Below are 21,509 nucleotides of genomic sequence, written 5' to 3' on the forward strand. Positions count from 1 at the left end.
CTGCAACAACCAGCTGGGCAAGAGTGGGCAGAAGAGAACGGGCGTCAGACAGCAGCTTACATAGTACCATGGAAAGAGCAGTGTTTTTGGAGTGTGCAGCAAATCCGTGTTTCTGGACAAGGGAGGCATAAGTGCGCTGCGCTCCTAAGCTATCTCCCTGCGAGACACACTGTCAAAGCTTTTCGCTATGATGCAGTCTAGTGCAGACGCACACTACGGCTCTCCGGAGCTGTCCGAAGCCAAGCGCCGGTGGCCGGCGTCTTTCGGCTGAAGCAGCGCTTCGGAGCGTAGGGCTGCCGCTCCGCTGCTGTGTGCGCGAAGCAGCCGCTTCTCCTGCTCCGGGAGCCGGACAGAGCGGTAGCTTGCACGAGGGCGAAGAACGTTGCCGCAGGGAGACGACATTGTGTGCACAGCTTCGCGACTGCTAGAGGACGGTGGCTAAAGCTCCCTGCCTTTTCAATGCACTGCTGGCATGCTTTATTGAAGGTGTTCCGAGACAACTTTCCTGGGTTTTGACTTCGTCCTGATGCAGCCCCTCCTGGGAAATTGGTGCTCGTCCCAGAAGGCTCGAGATGCAGAAAACTCGATGGCAGCTGCAGAAATGAAGGACTCTGTTGAAGTGTTGCGAAGCAAGAACGTAGACAAGCGCCTTGTGTTTGGGAGTCAGCAGCTGCTGGACTTTTGCGATTGCTTTCACTGTGCGCTGAATGCCAGGAAGGCACGTGCACTCTGCAACACCGAGCTGCGCAAGAGTAATCGAAAGATCACGGCCGTCAGAAAGCAGCTTATATATTGCCCTGGGAAGAGTACTGTTTTTGGAGTGTGCAGTAAAATCGTGTTTCTGGACAAGGGAGGCATAAGTGCGCTGCGCTCCTAAGCTATCTCCCTGCGAGACACACTGCCAAAGCTTTTCGCTATGATGCAGTCTAGTGCAGACCCACACTACGGCTCTGCGGAGCTGTCCGAAGCCAAGCGCCGGTGGCCGGCGTCTTTCGGCTGAAGCAGCGCTTCGGAGCGTACGGCTGCCGCTCCGCTGTTGTGTGCGCGAAGCAGCCGCTTCTCCTGCTCCGGGAGCCGGACAGAGCGGTAGCTTGCACGAGGGCGAAGAACGAAGCCGCAGAGCACCGGGCTTCTGCGCGCACCCTAAGGACTGCTAGAGGACGGTGGTGGCCGCTCGCCTGCCTCTTCAATTCCCTTCGAGCATCCTTATGGAAGGTGTTCCAGGACAAATTCCCTGAGTTTTGAATTCCTCCTGATGCAGCCCCTCGTGGGAAACTCGTGCTCGTCCTCTGACTCTCCGACATGCAGAGACCTCGATGGCAGCTGCAGAAATGAAGGGCTGCGTTGAGTCGTCGAGTAGCAAGAACATAGCCAGCGCCTTGTGTTTGGGAGTCAGCAGCTGCTGGACTTTTGCGATTGCTTTCACTGTGCACTGAATGCCAGGACGGCATGTGCGCGTTACAACAACGAGCTGGGCAAGAGTAGGAAGGGAGCACGGGCATCAGAGAGCATCTGGCATCTTGCCCTGGGAAGAGTACTGTTTTTGGAGTGTGCAGTAAAATCGTGTTTCTGGACAAGGGAGGCATAAGTGCGCTGCGCTCCTAAGCTATCTCTCTGCGAGACACACTGCCAAAGCTTTTCGCTATGATGCAGTCTAGTGCAGACGCACACTACGGCTCTCCGGAGCTGTCCGAAGCCAAGCGCCGGTGGCCGGCGTCTTTCGGCTGAAGCAGCGCTTCGGAGCGTAGGGCTGCCGCTCCGCTGCTGTGTGCGCGAAGCAGCCGCTTCTCCTGCTCCGGGAGCCGGACAGAGCGGTAGCTTGCACGAGGGCGAAGAACGTTGCCGCAGGGAGACGACATTGTGTGCACAGCTTCGCGACTGCTAGAGGACGGTGGCTAAAGCTCCCTGCCTTTTCAATGCACTGCTGGCATGCTTTATAGAAGGTGTTCCGAGACAACTTTCCTGGGTTTTGACTTCGTCCTGATGCAGCCCCTCTTGGGAAATTGGTGCTCGTCCCAGAAGGCTCAAGATACAGAAAACTCGATGGCAGCTGCAGAAATGAAGGGCTGCGTTGAGTTGTCGAGAAGCAAGAACGTAGACAAGCGCCTTGTGTTTGGGAGTCAGCAGCTGCTGGACTTTTGCGATTGCTTTCACTGTGCTCTTAATGCCAGGAAGGCACGTGCACGCTGCAACAACCAGCTGGGCAAGAGTGGGCAGAAGAGAACGGGCGTCAGACAGCAGCTTACATAGTACCATGGAAAGAGCAGTGTTTTTGGAGTGTGCAGCAAATCCGTGTTTCTGGACAAGGGAGGCATAAGTGCGTTGCGCTCCTAAGCTATCTCCCTGCGAGACACACTGTCAAAGCTTTTCGCTATGATGCAGTCTAGTGCAGACGCACACTACGGCTCTCCGGAGCTGTCCGAAGCCAAGCGCCGGTGGCCGGCGTCTTTCGGCTGAAGCAGCGCTTCGGAGCGTAGGGCTGCCGCTCCGCTGTTGTGTGCGCGAAGCAGCCGCTTCTCCTGCTCCGGGAGCCGGACAGAGCGGTAGTTTGTACGGGGGCGAAGAACGAAGCCGCAGAGCACCGGGCTTCTGCGCACACCCGAAGGACTGCTAGAGGACCGTGGTGGCCGCACGCCTGCCTCTTCAATTCCCTTCTAGCATCCTTATGGAAGGTGTTCCAGGACAAATTCCCTGAGTTTTGAATTCCTCCTGATGCAGCCCCTCGTGGGAAACTCGTGCTCGTCCTCTGAGTCTCCGACATGCAGAGACCTCGATGGCAACTGCAGAAATGAAGGGCTGCGTTGAGTTGTCGAGAAGCAAGAACATAGCCAGCGCCTTGTGTTTGGGAGTCAGCAGCTGCTGGACTTTTGCGATTGCTTTCACTGTGCACTGAATGCCAGGACGGCATGTGCACGTTAAAACAACGAGCTGGGCAAGAGTAATCGAAAGATCACGGCCGTCAGAAAGCAGCTTATATATTGCCCTGGGAAGAGTACTGTTTTTGGAGTGTGCAGTAAAATCGTGTTTCTGGACAAGGGAGGCATAAGTGCGCTGCGCTCCTAAGCTATCTCCCTGCGAGACACACTGCCAAAGCTTTTCGCTATGATGCAGTCTAGTTGCAGACGCACACTACGGCTCTCCGGAGCTGTCCGAAGCCAAGCGCCGGTGGCCGGCGTCTTTCGGCTGAAGCAGCGCTTCGGAGCGTAGGGCTGCCGCTCCGCTGCTGTGTGCGCGAAGCAGCCGCTTCTCCTGCTCCGGGAGCCGGACAGAGCGGTAGCTTGCACGAGGGCGAAGAACGTTGCCGCAGGGAGACGACATTGTGTGCACAGCTTCGCGACTGCTAGAGGACGGTGGCTAAAGCTCCCTGCCTTTTCAATGCACTGCTGGCATGCTTTATTGAAGGTGTTCCGAGACAACTTTCCTGGGTTTTGACTTCGTCCTGATGCAGCCCCTCCTGGGAAATTGGTGCTCGTCCCAGAAGGCTCAAGATACAGAAAACTCGATGGCAGCTGCAGAAATGAAGGGCTGCGTTGAGTTGTCGAGAAGCAAGAACGTAGACAAGCGCCTTGTGTTTGGGAGTCAGCAGCTGCTGGACTTTTGCGATTGCTTTCACTGTGCTCTTAATGCCAGGAAGGCACGTGCACGCTGCAACAACCAGCTGGGCAAGAGTGGGCAGAAGAGAACGGGCGTCAGACAGCAGCTTACATAGTACCATGGAAAGAGCAGTGTTTTTGGAGTGTGCAGCAAATCCGTGTTTCTGGACAAGGGAGGCATAAGTGCGCTGCGCTCCTAAGCTATCTCCCTGCGAGACACACTGTCAAAGCTTTTCGCTATGATGCAGTCTAGTGCAGACGCACACTACGGCTCTCCGGAGCTGTCCGAAGCCAAGCGCCGGTGGCCGGCGTCTTTCGGCTGAAGCAGCGCTTCGGAGCGTAGGGCTGCCGCTCCGCTGCTGTGTGCGCGAAGCAGCCGCTTCTCCTGCTCCGGGAGCCGGACAGAGCGGTAGCTTGCACGAGGGCGAAGAACGTTGCCGCAGGGAGACGACATTGTGTGCACAGCTTCGCGACTGCTAGAGGACGGTGGCTAAAGCTCCCTGCCTTTTCAATGCACTGCTGGCATGCTTTATTGAAGGTGTTCCGAGACAACTTTCCTGGGTTTTGACTTCGTCCTGATGCAGCCCCTCCTGGGAAATTGGTGCTCGTCCCAGAAGGCTCGAGATGCAGAAAACTCGATGGCAGCTGCAGAAATGAAGGACTCTGTTGAAGTGTTGCGAAGCAAGAACGTAGACAGCGCCTTGTGTTTGGGAGTCAGCAGCTGCTGGACTTTTGCGATTGCTTTCACTGTGCACTGAAGTCCAGGAAGGCACGTGCACTCTGCAACACCGAGCTGCGCAAGAGTAATCGAAAGATCACGGCCGTCAGAAAGCAGCTTATATATTGCCCTGGGAAGAGTACTGTTTTTGGAGTGTGCAGTAAAATCGTGTTTCTGGACAAGGGAGGCATAAGTGCGCTGCGCTCCTAAGCTATCTCCCTGCGAGACACACTGCCAAAGCTTTTCGCTATGATGCAGTCTAGTGCAGACCCACACTACGGCTCTCCGGAGCTGTCCGAAGCCAAGCGCCGGTGGCCGGCGTCTTTCGGCTGAAGCAGCGCTTCGGAGCGTAGGGCTGCCGCTCCGCTGTTGTGTGCGCGAAGCAGCCGCTTCTCCTGCTCCGGGAGCCGGACAGAGCGGTAGTTTGTACGGGGGCGAAGAACGAAGCCGCAGAGCACCGGGCTTCTGCGCACACCCGAAGGACTGCTAGAGGACCGTGGTGGCCGCTCGCCTGCCTCTTCAATTCCCTTCTAGCATCCTTATGGAAGGTGTTCCAGGACAATTTTCTGGAGTTTTGAATTCCTCCTGATGCAGCCCCTCCTGGGAAACTCGTGCTCGTCCTCTGAGTCTCCTACATGCAGAGACCTCGATGGCAACTGCAGAAATGAAGGGCTGCGTTGAGTTGTCGAGAAGCAAGAACATAGCCAGCGCCTTGTGTTTGGGAGTCAGCAGCTGCTGGACTTTTGCGATTGCTTTCACTGTGCACTGAATGCCAGGACGGCATGTGCACGTTAAAACAACGATCTGGGCAAGAGTAATCGAAAGATCACGGCCGTCAGAAAGCAGCTTATATATTGCCCTGGGAAGAGTACTGTTTTTGGAGTGTGCAGTAAAATCGTGTTTCTGGACAAGGGAGGCATAAGTGCGCTGCGCTCCTAAGCTATCTCCCTGCGAGACACACTGCCAAAGCTTTTCGCTATGATGCAGTCTAGTTGCAGACGCACACTACGGCTCTCCGGAGCTGTCCGAAGCCAAGCGCCGGTGGCCGGCGTCTTTCGGCTGAAGCAGCGCTTCGGAGCGTAGGGCTGCCGCTCCGCTGCTGTGTGCGCGAAGCAGCCGCTTCTCCTGCTCCGGGAGCCGGACAGAGCGGTAGCTTGCACGAGGGCGAAGAACGTTGCCGCAGGGAGACGACATTGTGTGCACAGCTTCGCGACTGCTAGAGGACGGTGGCTAAAGCTCCCTGCCTTTTCAATGCACTGCTGGCATGCTTTATTGAAGGTGTTCCGAGACAACTTTCCTGGGTTTTGACTTCGTCCTGATGCAGCCCCTCCTGGGAAATTGGTGCTCGTCCCAGAAGGCTCAAGATACAGAAAACTCGATGGCAGCTGCAGAAATGAAGGGCTGCGTTGAGTTGTCGAGAAGCAAGAACGTAGACAAGCGCCTTGTGTTTGGGAGTCAGCAGCTGCTGGACTTTTGCGATTGCTTTCACTGTGCTCTTAATGCCAGGAAGGCACGTGCACGCTGCAACAACCAGCTGGGCAAGAGTGGGCAGAAGAGAACGGGCGTCAGACAGCAGCTTACATAGTACCATGGAAAGAGCAGTGTTTTTGGAGTGTGCAGCAAATCCGTGTTTCTGGACAAGGGAGGCATAAGTGCGCTGCGCTCCTAAGCTATCTCCCTGCGAGACACACTGTCAAAGCTTTTCGCTATGATGCAGTCTAGTGCAGACGCACACTACGGCTCTCCGGAGCTGTCCGAAGCCAAGCGCCGGTGGCCGGCGTCTTTCGGCTGAAGCAGCGCTTCGGAGCGTAGGGCTGCCTCTCCGCTGTTGTGTGCGCGAAGCAGCCGCTTCTCCTGCTCCGGGAGCCGGACAGAGCGGTAGTTTGTACGGGGGCGAAGAACGAAGCCGCAGAGCACCGGGCTTCTGCGCACACCCGAAGGACTGCTAGAGGACCGTGGTGGCGGCACGCCTGCCTCTTCAATTCCCTTTCTAGCATCCTTATGGAAGGTGTTCCAGGACAATTTTCTGGAGTTTTGAATTCCTCCTGATGCAGCCCCTCCTGGGAAACTCGTGCTCGTCCTCTGAGTCTCCGACATGCAGAGACCTCGATGGCAACTGCAGAAATGGAGGGCTGCGTTGAGTTGTCGAGAAGCAAGAACGTAGACAAGCGCCTTGTGTTTGGGAGTCAGCAGCTGCTGGACTTTTGCGATTGCTTTCACTGTGCGCTGAATGCCAGGAAGGCACGTGCACTCTGCAACACCGAGCTGCGCAAGAGTAATCGAAAGATCACGGCCGTCAGAAAGCAGCTTATATATTGCCCTGGGAAGAGTACTGTTTTTGGAGTGTGCAGTAAAATCGTGTTTCTGGACAAGGGAGGCATAAGTGCGCTGCGCTCCTAAGCTATCTCCCTGCGAGACACACTGCCAAAGCTTTTCGCTATGATGCAGTCTAGTTGCAGACGCACACTACGGCTCTCCGGAGCTGTCCGAAGCCAAGCGCCGGTGGCCGGCGTCTTTCGGCTGAAGCAGCGCTTCGGAGCGTAGGGCTGCCGCTCCGCTGTTGTGTGCGCGAAGCAGCCGCTTCTCCTGCTCCGGGAGCCGGACAGAGCGGTAGCTTGCACGAGGGCGAAGAACGAAGCCGCAGAGCACCGGGCTTCTGCGCGCACCCTAAGGACTGCTAGAGGACGGTGGTGGCCGCTCGCCTGCCTCTTCAATTCCCTTCTAGCATCCTTATGGAAGGTGTTCCAGGACAAATTCCCTGAGTTTTGAATTCCTCCTGATGCAGCCCCTCGTGGGAAACTCGTGCTCGTCCTCTGACTCTCCGACATGCAGAGACCTCGATGGCAACTGCAGAAATGGAGGGCTGCGTTGAGTTGTCGAGAAGCAAGAACATAGCCAGCGCCTTGTGTTTGGGAGTCAGCAGCTGCTGGACTTTTGCGATTGCTTTCACTGTGCACTGAATGCCAGGACGGCATGTGCGCGTTACAACAACGAGCTGGGCAAGAGTAGGAAGGGAGCACGGGCATCAGAGAGCATCTGGCATCTTGCCCTGGGAAGAGTACTGTTTTTGGAGTGTGCAGTAAAATCGTGTTTCTGGACAAGGGAGGCATAAGTGCGCTGCGCTCCTAAGCTATCTCTCTGCGAGACACACTGCCAAAGCTTTTCGCTATGATGCAGTCTAGTGCAGACGCACACTACGGCTCTCCGGAGCTGTCCGAAGCCAAGCGCCGGTGGCCGGCGTCTTTCGGCTGAAGCAGCGCTTCGGAGCGTAGGGCTGCCGCTCCGCTGTTGTGTGCGCGAAGCAGCCGCTTCTCCTGCTCCGGGAGCCGGACAGAGCGGTAGCTTGCACGAGGGCGAAGAACGTTGCCGCAGGCAGACGACATTGTGTGCACAGCTTCGCGACTGCTAGAGGACGGTGGCTAAAGCTACCTGCCTTTTCAATGCACTGCTGGCATGCTTTATTGAAGGTGTTCCGAGACAACTTTCCTGGGTTTTGACTTCGTCCTGAGGCAGCCCCTCCTGGGAAATTGGTGCTCGTCCCAGAAGGCTCAAGATACAGAAAACTCGATGGCAGCTGCAGAAATGAAGGGCTGCGTTGAGTTGTCGAGAAGCAAGAACGTAGACAAGCGCCTTGTGTTTGGGAGTCAGCAGCTGCTGGACTTTTGCGATTGCTTTCACTGTGCTCTTAATGCCAGGAAGGCACGTGCACGCTGCAACAACCAGCTGGGCAAGAGTGGGCAGAAGAGAACGGGCGTCAGACAGCAGCTTACATAGTACCATGGAAAGAGCAGTGTTTTTGGAGTGTGCAGCAAATCCGTGTTTCTGGACAAGGGAGGCATAAGTGCGCTGCGCTCCTAAGCTATCTCCCTGCGAGACACACTGTCAAAGCTTTTCGCTATGATGCAGTCTAGTTGCACACGCACACTACGGCTCTCCGGAGCTGTCCGAAGCCAAGCGCCGGTGGCCGGCGTCTTTCGGCTGAAGCAGCGCTTCGGAGCGTAGGGCTGCCGCTCCGCTGTTGTGTGCGCGAAGCAGCCGCTTCTCCTGCTCCGGGAGCCGGACAGAGCGGTAGTTTGTACGGGGGCGAAGAACGAAGCCGCAGAGCACCGGGCTTCTGCGCACACCCGAAGGACTGCTAGAGGACCGTGGTGGCCGCTCGCCTGCCTCTTCAATTCCCTTCTAGCATCCTTATGGAAGGTGTTCCAGGACAATTTTCTGGAGTTTTGAATTCCTCCTGATTCAGCCCCTCGTGGGAAACTCGTGCTCGTCCTCTGACTCTCCGACATGCAGAGACCTCGATGGCAACTGCAGAAATGAAGGGCTGCGTTGAGTTGTCGAGAAGCAAGAACATAGCCAGCGCCTTGTGTTTGGGAGTCAGCAGCTGCTGGACTTTTGCGATTGCTTTCACTGTGCACTGAATGCCAGGACGGCATGTGCACGTTAAAACAACGATCTGGGCAAGAGTAATCGAAAGATCACGGCCGTCAGAAAGCAGCTTATATATTGCCCTGGGAAGAGTACTGTTTTTGGAGTGTGCAGTAAAATCGTGTTTCTGGACAAGGGAGGCATAAGTGCGCTGCGCTCCTAAGCTATCTCCCTGCGAGACACACTGCCAAAGCTTTTCGCTATGATGCAGTCTAGTTGCAGACGCACACTACGGCTCTCCGGAGCTGTCCGAAGCCAAGCGCCGGTGGCCGGCGTCTTTCGGCTGAAGCAGCGCTTCGGAGCGTAGGGCTGCCGCTCCGCTGCTGTGTGCGCGAAGCAGCCGCTTCTCCTGCTCCGGGAGCCGGACAGAGCGGTAGCTTGCACGAGGGCGAAGAACGTTGCCGCAGGGAGACGACATTGTGTGCACAGCTTCGCGACTGCTAGAGGACGGTGGCTAAAGCTACCTGCCTTTTCAATGCACTGCTGGCATGCTTTATTGAAGGTGTTCCGAGACAACTTTCCTGGGTTTTGACTTCGTCCTGATGCAGCCCCTCCTGGGAAATTGGTGCTCGTCCCAGAAGGCTCAAGATACAGAAAACTCGATGGCAGCTGCAGAAATGAAGGGCTGCGTTGAGTTGTCGAGAAGCAAGAACGTAGACAAGCGCCTTGTGTTTGGGAGTCAGCAGCTGCTGGACTTTTGCGATTGCTTTCACTGTGCTCTTAATGCCAGCAAGGCACGTGCACGCTGCAACAACCAGCTGGGCAAGAGTGGGCAGAAGAGAACGGGCGTCAGACAGCAGCTTACATAGTACCATGGAAAGAGCAGTGTTTTTGGAGTGTGCAGCAAATCCGTGTTTCTGGACAAGGGAGGCATAAGTGCGCTGCGCTCCTAAGCTATCTCCCTGCGAGACACACTGTCAAAGCTTTTCGCTATGATGCAGTCTAGTGCAGACGCACACTACGGCTCTCCGGAGCTGTCCGAAGCCAAGCGCCGGTGGCCGGCGTCTTTCGGCTGAAGCAGCGCTTCGGAGCGTAGGGCTGCCGCTCCGCTGTTGTGTGCGCGAAGCAGCCGCTTCTCCTGCTCCGGGAGCCGGACAGAGCGGTAGTTTGTACGGGGGCGAAGAACGAAGCCGCAGAGCACCGGGCTTCTGCGCACACCCGAAGGACTGCTAGAGGACCGTGGTGGCCGCTCGCCTGCCTCTTCAATTCCCTTCTAGCATCCTTATGGAAGGTGTTCCAGGACAATTTTCTGGAGTTTTGAATTCCTCCTGATGCAGCCCCTCCTGGGAAACTCGTGCTCGTCCTCTGAGTCTCCTACATGCAGAGACCTCGATGGCAACTGCAGAAATGAAGGGCTGCGTTGAGTTGTCGAGAAGCAAGAACATAGCCAGCGCCTTGTGTTTGGGAGTCAGCAGCTGCTGGACTTTTGCGATTGCTTTCACTGTGCACTGAATGCCAGGACGGCATGTGCACGTTAAAACAACGATCTGGGCAAGAGTAATCGAAAGATCACGGCCGTCAGAAAGCAGCTTATATATTGCCCTGGGAAGAGTACTGTTTTTGGAGTGTGCAGTAAAATCGTGTTTCTGGACAAGGGAGGCATAAGTGCGCTGCGCTCCTAAGCTATCTCCCTGCGAGACACACTGCCAAAGCTTTTCGCTATGATGCAGTCTAGTTGCAGACGCACACTACGGCTCTCCGGAGCTGTCCGAAGCCAAGCGCCGGTGGCCGGCGTCTTTCGGCTGAAGCAGCGCTTCGGAGCGTAGGGCTGCCGCTCCGCTGCTGTGTGCGCGAAGCAGCCGCTTCTCCTGCTCCGGGAGCCGGACAGAGCGGTAGCTTGCACGAGGGCGAAGAACGTTGCCGCAGGGAGACGACATTGTGTGCACAGCTTCGCGACTGCTAGAGGACGGTGGCTAAAGCTCCCTGCCTTTTCAATGCACTGCTGGCATGCTTTATTGAAGGTGTTCCGAGACAACTTTCCTGGGTTTTGACTTCGTCCTGATGCAGCCCCTCCTGGGAAATTGGTGCTCGTCCCAGAAGGCTCAAGATACAGAAAACTCGATGGCAGCTGCAGAAATGAAGGGCTGCGTTGAGTTGTCGAGAAGCAAGAACGTAGACAAGCGCCTTGTGTTTGGGAGTCAGCAGCTGCTGGACTTTTGCGATTGCTTTCACTGTGCTCTTAATGCCAGGAAGGCACGTGCACGCTGCAACAACCAGCTGGGCAAGAGTGGGCAGAAGAGAACGGGCGTCAGACAGCAGCTTACATAGTACCATGGAAAGAGCAGTGTTTTTGGAGTGTGCAGCAAATCCGTGTTTCTGGACAAGGGAGGCATAAGTGCGCTGCGCTCCTAAGCTATCTCCCTGCGAGACACACTGTCAAAGCTTTTCGCTATGATGCAGTCTAGTGCAGACGCACACTACGGCTCTCCGGAGCTGTCCGAAGCCAAGCGCCGGTGGCCGGCGTCTTTCGGCTGAAGCAGCGCTTCGGAGCGTAGGGCTGCCTCTCCGCTGTTGTGTGCGCGAAGCAGCCGCTTCTCCTGCTCCGGGAGCCGGACAGAGCGGTAGTTTGTACGGGGGCGAAGAACGAAGCCGCTGAGCACCGGGCTTCTGCGCACACCCGAAGGACTGCTAGAGGACCGTGGTGGCGGCACGCCTGCCTCTTCAATTCCCTTTCTAGCATCCTTATGGAAGGTGTTCCAGGACAATTTTCTGGAGTTTTGAATTCCTCCTGATGCAGCCCCTCCTGGGAAACTCGTGCTCGTCCTCTGAGTCTCCGACATGCAGAGACCTCGATGGCAACTGCAGAAATGGAGGGCTGCGTTGAGTTGTCGAGAAGCAAGAACGTAGACAAGCGCCTTGTGTTTGGGAGTCAGCAGCTGCTGGACTTTTGCGATTGCTTTCACTGTGCGCTGAATGCCAGGAAGGCACGTGCACTCTGCAACACCGAGCTGCGCAAGAGTAATCGAAAGATCACGGCCGTCAGAAAGCAGCTTATATATTGCCCTGGGAAGAGTACTGTTTTTGGAGTGTGCAGTAAAATCGTGTTTCTGGACAAGGGAGGCATAAGTGCGCTGCGCTCCTAAGCTATCTCCCTGCGAGACACACTGCCAAAGCTTTTCGCTATGATGCAGTCTAGTTGCAGACGCACACTACGGCTCTCCGGAGCTGTCCGAAGCCAAGCGCCGGTGGCCGGCGTCTTTCGGCTGAAGCAGCGCTTCGGAGCGTAGGGCTGCCGCTCCGCTGTTGTGTGCGCGAAGCAGCCGCTTCTCCTGCTCCGGGAGCCGGACAGAGCGGTAGCTTGCACGAGGGCGAAGAACGAAGCCGCAGAGCACCGGGCTTCTGCGCGCACCCTAAGGACTGCTAGAGGACGGTGGTGGCCGCTCGCCTGCCTCTTCAATTCCCTTCTAGCATCCTTATGGAAGGTGTTCCAGGACAAATTCCCTGAGTTTTGAATTCCTCCTGATTCAGCCCCTCGTGGGAAACTCGTGCTCGTCCTCTGACTCTCCGACATGCAGAGACCTCGATGGCAACTGCAGAAATGGAGGGCTGCGTTGAGTTGTCGAGAAGCAAGAACATAGCCAGCGCCTTGTGTTTGGGAGTCAGCAGCTGCTGGACTTTTGCGATTGCTTTCACTGTGCACTGAATGCCAGGACGGCATGTGCGCGTTACAACAACGAGCTGGGCAAGAGTAGGAAGGGAGCACGGGCATCAGAGAGCATCTGGCATCTTGCCCTGGGAAGAGTACTGTTTTTGGAGTGTGCAGTAAAATCGTGTTTCTGGACAAGGGAGGCATAAGTGCGCTGCGCTCCTAAGCTATCTCTCTGCGAGACACACTGCCAAAGCTTTTCGCTATGATGCAGTCTAGTGCAGACGCACACTACGGCTCTCCGGAGCTGTCCGAAGCCAAGCGCCGGTGGCCGGCGTCTTTCGGCTGAAGCAGCGCTTCGGAGCGTAGGGCTGCCGCTCCGCTGTTGTGTGCGCGAAGCAGCCGCTTCTCCTGCTCCGGGAGCCGGACAGAGCGGTAGCTTGCACGAGGGCGAAGAACGTTGCCGCAGGCAGACGACATTGTGTGCACAGCTTCGCGACTGCTAGAGGACGGTGGCTAAAGCTACCTGCCTTTTCAATGCACTGCTGGCATGCTTTATTGAAGGTGTTCCGAGACAACTTTCCTGGGTTTTGACTTCGTCCTGAGGCAGCCCCTCCTGGGAAATTGGTGCTCGTCCCAGAAGGCTCAAGATACAGAAAACTCGATGGCAGCTGCAGAAATGAAGGGCTGCGTTGAGTTGTCGAGAAGCAAGAACGTAGACAAGCGCCTTGTGTTTGGGAGTCAGCAGCTGCTGGACTTTTGCGATTGCTTTCACTGTGCTCTTAATGCCAGGAAGGCACGTGCACGCTGCAACAACCAGCTGGGCAAGAGTGGGCAGAAGAGAACGGGCGTCAGACAGCAGCTTACATAGTACCATGGAAAGAGCAGTGTTTTTGGAGTGTGCAGCAAATCCGTGTTTCTGGACAAGGGAGGCATAAGTGCGCTGCGCTCCTAAGCTATCTCCCTGCGAGACACACTGTCAAAGCTTTTCGCTATGATGCAGTCTAGTTGCACACGCACACTACGGCTCTCCGGAGCTGTCCGAAGCCAAGCGCCGGTGGCCGGCGTCTTTCGGCTGAAGCAGCGCTTCGGAGCGTAGGGCTGCCGCTCCGCTGTTGTGTGCGCGAAGCAGCCGCTTCTCCTGCTCCGGGAGCCGGACAGAGCGGTAGTTTGTACGGGGGCGAAGAACGAAGCCGCAGAGCACCGGGCTTCTGCGCACACCCGAAGGACTGCTAGAGGACCGTGGTGGCCGCTCGCCTGCCTCTTCAATTCCCTTCTAGCATCCTTATGGAAGGTGTTCCAGGACAATTTTCTGGAGTTTTGAATTCCTCCTGATTCAGCCCCTCGTGGGAAACTCGTGCTCGTCCTCTGACTCTCCGACATGCAGAGACCTCGATGGCAACTGCAGAAATGAAGGGCTGCGTTGAGTTGTCGAGAAGCAAGAACATAGCCAGCGCCTTGTGTTTGGGAGTCAGCAGCTGCTGGACTTTTGCGATTGCTTTCACTGTGCACTGAATGCCAGGACGGCATGTGCACGTTAAAACAACGATCTGGGCAAGAGTAATCGAAAGATCACGGCCGTCAGAAAGCAGCTTATATATTGCCCTGGGAAGAGTACTGTTTTTGGAGTGTGCAGTAAAATCGTGTTTCTGGACAAGGGAGGCATAAGTGCGCTGCGCTCCTAAGCTATCTCCCTGCGAGACACACTGCCAAAGCTTTTCGCTATGATGCAGTCTAGTTGCAGACGCACACTACGGCTCTCCGGAGCTGTCCGAAGCCAAGCGCCGGTGGCCGGCGTCTTTCGGCTGAAGCAGCGCTTCGGAGCGTAGGGCTGCCGCTCCGCTGCTGTGTGCGCGAAGCAGCCGCTTCTCCTGCTCCGGGAGCCGGACAGAGCGGTAGCTTGCACGAGGGCGAAGAACGTTGCCGCAGGGAGACGACATTGTGTGCACAGCTTCGCGACTGCTAGAGGACGGTGGCTAAAGCTACCTGCCTTTTCAATGCACTGCTGGCATGCTTTATTGAAGGTGTTCCGAGACAACTTTCCTGGGTTTTGACTTCGTCCTGATGCAGCCCCTCCTGGGAAATTGGTGCTCGTCCCAGAAGGCTCAAGATACAGAAAACTCGATGGCAGCTGCAGAAATGAAGGGCTGCGTTGAGTTGTCGAGAAGCAAGAACGTAGACAAGCGCCTTGTGTTTGGGAGTCAGCAGCTGCTGGACTTTTGCGATTGCTTTCACTGTGCTCTTAATGCCAGCAAGGCACGTGCACGCTGCAACAACCAGCTGGGCAAGAGTGGGCAGAAGAGAACGGGCGTCAGACAGCAGCTTACATAGTACCATGGAAAGAGCAGTGTTTTTGGAGTGTGCAGCAAATCCGTGTTTCTGGACAAGGGAGGCATAAGTGCGCTGCGCTCCTAAGCTATCTCCCTGCGAGACACACTGTCAAAGCTTTTCGCTATGATGCAGTCTAGTGCAGACGCACACTACGGCTCTCCGGAGCTGTCCGAAGCCAAGCGCCGGTGGCCGGCGTCTTTCGGCTGAAGCAGCGCTTCGGAGCGTAGGGCTGCCTCTCCGCTGTTGTGTGCGCGAAGCAGCCGCTTCTCCTGCTCCGGGAGCCGGACAGAGCGGTAGTTTGTACGGGGGCGAAGAACGAAGCCGCAGAGCACCGGGCTTCTGCGCACACCCGAAGGACTGCTAGAGGACCGTGGTGGCGGCACGCCTGCCTCTTCAATTCCCTTTCTAGCATCCTTATGGAAGGTGTTCCAGGACAATTTTCTGGAGTTTTGAATTCCTCCTGATGCAGCCCCTCCTGGGAAACTCGTGCTCGTCCTCTGAGTCTCCGACATGCAGAGACCTCGATGGCAACTGCAGAAATGGAGGGCTGCGTTGAGTTGTCGAGAAGCAAGAACGTAGACAAGCGCCTTGTGTTTGGGAGTCAGCAGCTGCTGGACTTTTGCGATTGCTTTCACTGTGCGCTGAATTCCAGGAAGGCACGTGCACTCTGCAACACCGAGCTGCGCAAGAGTAATCGAAAGATCACGGCCGTCAGAAAGCAGCTTATATATTGCCCTGGGAAGAGTACTGTTTTTGGAGTGTGCAGTAAAATCGTGTTTCTGGACAAGGGAGGCATAAGTGCGCTGCGCTCCTAAGCTATCTCCCTGCGAGACACACTGCCAAAGCTTTTCGCTATGATGCAGTCTAGTTGCAGACGCACACTACGGCTCTCCGGAGCTGTCCGAAGCCAAGCGCCGGTGGCCGGCGTCTTTCGGCTGAAGCAGCGCTTCGGAGCGTAGGGCTGCCGCTCCGCTGTTGTGTGCGCGAAGCAGCCGCTTCTCCTGCTCCGGGAGCCGGACAGAGCGGTAGCTTGCACGAGGGCGAAGAACGAAGCCGCAGAGCACCGGGCTTCTGCGCGCACCCTAAGGACTGCTAGAGGACGGTGGTGGCCGCTCGCCTGCCTCTTCAATTCCCTTCTAGCATCCTTATGGAAGGTGTTCCAGGACAAATTCCCTGAGTTTTGAATTCCTCCTGATTCAGCCCCTCGTGGGAAACTCGTGCTCGTCCTCTGACTCTCCGACATGCAGAGACCTCGATGGCAACTGCAGAAATGGAGGGCTGCGTTGAGTTGTCGAGAAGCAAGAACATAGCCAGCGCCTTGTGTTTGGGAGTCAGCAGCTGCTGGACTTTTGCGATTGCTTTCACTGTGCACTGAATGCCAGGACGGCATGTGCGCGTTACAACAACGAGCTGGGCAAGAGTAGGAAGGGAGCACGGGCATCAGAGAGCATCTGGCATCTTGCCCTGGGAAGAGTACTGTTTTTGGAGTGTGCAGTAAAATCGTGTTTCTGGACAAGGGAGGCATAAGTGCGCTGCGCTCCTAAGCTATCTCTCTGCGAGACACACTGCCAAAGCTTTTCGCTATGATGCAGTCTAGTGCAGACGCACACTACGGCTCTCCGGAGCTGTCCGAAGCCAAGCGCCGGTGGCCGGCGTCTTTCGGCTGAAGCAGCGCTTCGGAGCGTAGGGCTGCCGCTCCGCTGTTGTGTGCGCGAAGCAGCCGCTTCTCCTGCTCCGGGAGCCGGACAGAGCGGTAGCTTGCACGAGGGCGAAGAACGTTGCCGCAGGCAGACGACATTGTGTGCACAGCTTCGCGACTGCTAGAGGACGGTGGCTAAAGCTACCTGCCTTTTCAATGCACTGCTGGCATGCTTTATTGAAGGTGTTCCGAGACAACTTTCCTGGGTTTTGACTTCGTCCTGAGGCAGCCCCTCCTGGGAAATTGGTGCTCGTCCCAGAAGGCTCAAGATACAGAAAACTCGATGGCAGCTGCAGAAATGAAGGGCTGCGTTGAGTTGTCGAGAAGCAAGAACGTAGACAAGCGCCTTGTGTTTGGGAGTCAGCAGCTGCTGGACTTTTGCGATTGCTTTCACTGTGCTCTTAATGCCAGGAAGGCACGTGCACGCTGCAACAACCAGCTGGGCAAGAGTGGGCAGAAGAGAACGGGCGTCAGACAGCAGCTTACATAGTACCATGGAAAGAGCAGTGTTTTTGGAGTGTGCAGCAAATCCGTGTTTCTGGACAAGGGAGGCATAAGTGCGCTGCGCTCCTAAGCTATCTCCCTGCGAGACACACTGTCAAAGCTTTTCGCTATGATGCAGTCTAGTTGCACACGCACACTACGGCTCTCCGGAGCTGTCCGAAGCCAAGCGCCGGTGGCCGGCGTCTTTCGGCTGAAGCAGCGCTTCGGAGCGTAGGGCTGCCGCTCCGCTGTTGTGTGCGCGAAGCAGCCGCTTCTCCTGCTCCGGGAGCCGGACAGAGCGGTAGTTTGTACGGGGGCGAAGAACGAAGCCGCAGAGCACCGGGCTTCTGCGCACACCCGAAGGACTGCTAGAGGACCGTGGTGGCCGCTCGCCTGCCTCTTCAATTCCCTTCTAGCATCCTTATGGAAGGTGTTCCAGGACAATTTTCTGGAGTTTTGAATTCCTCCTGATTCAGCCCCTCGTGGGAAACTCGTGCTCGTCCTCTGACTCTCCGACATGCAGAGACCTCGATGGCAACTGCAGAAATGAAGGGCTGCGTTGAGTTGTCGAGAAGCAAGAACATAGCCAGCGCCTTGTGTTTGGGAGTCAGCAGCTGCTGGACTTTTGCGATTGCTTTCACTGTGCACTGAATGCCAGGACGGCATGTGCACGTTAAAACAACGATCTGGGCAAGAGTAATCGAAAGATCACGGCCGTCAGAAAGCAGCTTATATATTGCCCTGGGAAGAGTACTGTTTTTGGAGTGTGCAGTAAAATCGTGTTTCTGGACAAGGGAGGCATAAGTGCGCTGCGCTCCTAAGCTATCTCCCTGCGAGACACACTGCCAAAGCTTTTCGCTATGATGCAGTCTAGTTGCAGACGCACACTACGGCTCTCCGGAGCTGTCCGAAGCCAAGCGCCGGTGGCCGGCGTCTTTCGGCTGAAGCAGCGCTTCGGAGCGTAGGGCTGCCGCTCCGCTGCTGTGTGCGCGAAGCAGCCGCTTCTCCTGCTCCGGGAGCCGGACAGAGCGGTAGCTTGCACGAGGGCGAAGAACGTTGCCGCAGGGAGACGACATTGTGTGCACAGCTTCGCGACTGCTAGAGGACGGTGGCTAAAGCTACCTGCCTTTTCAATGCACTGCTGGCATGCTTTATTGAAGGTGTTCCGAGACAACTTTCCTGGGTTTTGACTTCGTCCTGATGCAGCCCCTCCTGGGAAATTGGTGCTCGTCCCAGAAGGCTCAAGATACAGAAAACTCGATGGCAGCTGCAGAAATGAAGGGCTGCGTTGAGTTGTCGAGAAGCAAGAACGTAGACAAGCGCCTTGTGTTTGGGAGTCAGCAGCTGCTGGACTTTTGCGATTGCTTTCACTGTGCTCTTAATGCCAGGAAGGCACGTGCACGCTGCAACAACCAGCTGGGCAAGAGTGGGCAGAAGAGAACGGGCGTCAGACAGCAGCTTACATAGTACCATGGAAAGAGCAGTGTTTTTGGAGTGTGCAGCAAATCCGTGTTTCTGGACAAGGGAGGCATAAGTGCGCTGCGCTCCTAAGCTATCTCCCTGCGAGACACACTGTCAAAGCTTTTCGCTATGATGCAGTCTAGTGCAGACGCACACTACGGCTCTCCGGAGCTGTCCGAAGCCAAGCGCCGGTGGCCGGCGTCTTTCGGCTGAAGCAGCGCTTCGGAGCGTAGGGCTGCCGCTCCGCTGTTGTGTGCGCGAAGCAGCCGCTTCTCCTGCTCCGGGAGCCGGACAGAGCGGTAGTTTGTACGGGGGCGAAGAACGAAGCCGCAGAGCACCGGGCTTCTGCGCACACCCGAAGGACTGCTAGAGGACCGTGGTGGCGGCACGCCTGCCTCTTCAATTCCCTTTCTAGCATCCTTATGGAAGGTGTTCCAGGACAATTTTCTGGAGTTTTGAATTCCTCCTGATGCAGCCCCTCCTGGGAAACTCGTGCTCGTCCTCTGAGTCTCCGACATGCAGAGACCTCGATGGCAACTGCAGAAATGGAGGGCTGCGTTGAGTTGTCGAGAAGCAAGAACGTAGACAAGCGCCTTGTGTTTGGGAGTCAGCAGCTGCTGGACTTTTGCGATTGCTTTCACTGTGCGCTGAATTCCAGGAAGGCACGTGCACTCTGCAACACCGAGCTGCGCAAGAGTAATCGAAAGATCACGGCCGTCAGAAAGCAGCTTATATATTGCCCTGGGAAGAGTACTGTTTTTGGAGTGTGCAGTAAAATCGTGTTTCTGGACAAGGGAGGCATAAGTGCGCTGCGCTCCTAAGCTATCTCCCTGCGAGACACACTGCCAAAGCTTTTCGCTATGATGCAGTCTAGTTGCAGACGCACACTACGGCTCTCCGGAGCTGTCCGAAGCCAAGCGCCGGTGGCCGGCGTCTTTCGGCTGAAGCAGCGCTTCGGAGCGTAGGGCTGCCGCTCCGCTGCTGTGTGCGCGAAGCAGCCGCTTCTCCTGCTCCGGGAGCCGGACAGAGCGGTAGCTTGCACGAGGGCGAAGAACGAAGCCGCAGAGCACCGGGCTTCTGCGCGCACCCTAAGGACTGCTAGAGGACGGTGGTGGCCGCTCGCCTGCCTCTTCAATTCCCTTCTAGCATCCTTATGGAAGGTGTTCCAGGACAATTTTCTGGAGTTTTGAATTCCTCCTGATGCAGCCCCTCGTGGGAAACTCGTGCTCGTCCTCTGACTCTCCGACATGCAGAGACCTCGATGGCAACTGCAGAAATGGAGGGCTGCGTTGAGTTGTCGAGAAGCAAGAACATAGCCAGCGCCTTGTGTTTGGGAGTCAGCAGCTGCTGGACTTTTGCGATTGCTTTCACTGTGCACTGAATGCCAGGACGGCATGTGCGCGTTACAACAACGAGCTGGGCAAGAGTAGGAAGGGAGCACGGGCATCAGAGAGCATCTGGCATCTTGCCCTGGGAAGAGTACTGTTTTTGGAGTGTGCAGTAAAATCGTGTTTCTGGACAAGGGAGGCATAAGTGCGCTGCGCTCCTAAGCTATCTCTCTGCGAGACACACTGCCAAAGCTTTTCGCTATGATGCAGTCTAGTGCAGACGCACACTACGGCTCTCCGGAGCTGTCCGAAGCCAAGCGCCGGTGGCCGGCGTCTTTCGGCTGAAGCAGCGCTTCGGAGCGTAGGGCTGCCGCTCCGCTGTTGTGTGCGCGAAGCAGCCGCTTCTCCTGCTCCGGGAGCCGGACAGAGCGGTAGCTTGCACGAGGGCGAAGAACGTTGCCGCAGGCAGACGACATTGTGTGCACAGCTTCGCGACTGCTAGAGGACGGTGGCTAAAGCTACCTGCCTTTTCAATGCACTGCTGGCATGCTTTATTGAAGGTGTTCCGAGACAACTTTCCTGGGTTTTGACTTCGTCCTGATGCAGCCCCTCCTGGGAAATTGGTGCTCGTCCCAGAAGGCTCAAGATACAGAAAACTCGATGGCAGCTGCAGAAATGAAGGGCTGCGTTGAGTTGTCGAGAAGCAAGAACGTAGACAAGCGCCTTGTGTTTGGGAGTCAGCAGCTGCTGGACTTTTGCGATTGCTTTCACTGTGCTCTTAATGCCAGGAAGGCACGTGCACGCTGCAACAACCAGCTGGGCAAGAGTGGGCAGAAGAGAACGGGCGTCAGACAGCAGCTTACATAGTACCATGGAAAGAGCAGTGTTTTTGGAGTGTGCAGCAAATCCGTGTTTCTGGACAAGGGAGGCATAAGTGCGCTGCGCTCCTAAGCTATCTCCCTGCGAGACACACTGTCAAAGCTTTTCGCTATGATGCAGTCTAGTGCAGACGCACACTACGGCTCTCCGGAGCTGTCCGAAGCCAAGCGCCGGTGGCCGGCGTCTTTCGGCTGAAGCAGCGCTTCGGAGCGTAGGGCTGCCGCTCCGCTGTTGTGTGCGCGAAGCAGCCGCTTCTCCTGCTCCGGGAGCCGGACAGAGCGGTAGTTTGTACGGGGGCGAAGAACGAAGCCGCAGAGCACCGGGCTTCTGCGCACACCCGAAGGACTGCTAGAGGACCGTGGTGGCGGCACGCCTGCCTCTTCAATTCCCTTTCTAGCATCCTTATGGAAGGTGTTCCAGGACAATTTTCTGGAGTTTTGAATTCCTCCTGATGCAGCCCCTCCTGGGAAACTCGTGCTCGTCCTCTGAGTCTCCGACATGCAGAGACCTCGATGGCAACTGCAGAAATGGAGGGCTGCGTTGAGTTGTCGAGAAGCAAGAACGTAGACAAGCGCCTTGTGTTTGGGAGTCAGCAGCTGCTGGACTTTTGCGATTGCTTTCACTGTGCGCTGAATTCCAGGAAGGCACGTGCACTCTGCAACACCGAGCTGCGCAAGAGTAATCGAAAGATCACGGCCGTCAGAAAGCAGCTTATATATTGCCCTGGGAAGAGTACTGTTTTTGGAGTGTGCAGTAAAATCGTGTTTCTGGACAAGGGAGGCATAAGTGCGCTGCGCTCCTAAGCTATCTCCCTGCGAGACACACTGCCAAAGCTTTTCGCTATGATGCAGTCTAGTTGCAGACGCACACTACGGCTCTCCGGAGCTGTCCGAAGCCAAGCGCCGGTGGCCGGCGTCTTTCGGCTGAAGCAGCGCTTCGGAGCGTAGGGCTGCCGCTCCGCTGTTGTGTGCGCGAAGCAGCCGCTTCTCCTGCTCCGGGAGCCGGA

Source organism: Lonchura striata, chromosome 35, assembly GCF_046129695.1.
Source record: "Lonchura striata isolate bLonStr1 chromosome 35, bLonStr1.mat, whole genome shotgun sequence".
NCBI lineage: Eukaryota > Metazoa > Chordata > Aves > Passeriformes > Estrildidae > Lonchura > Lonchura striata.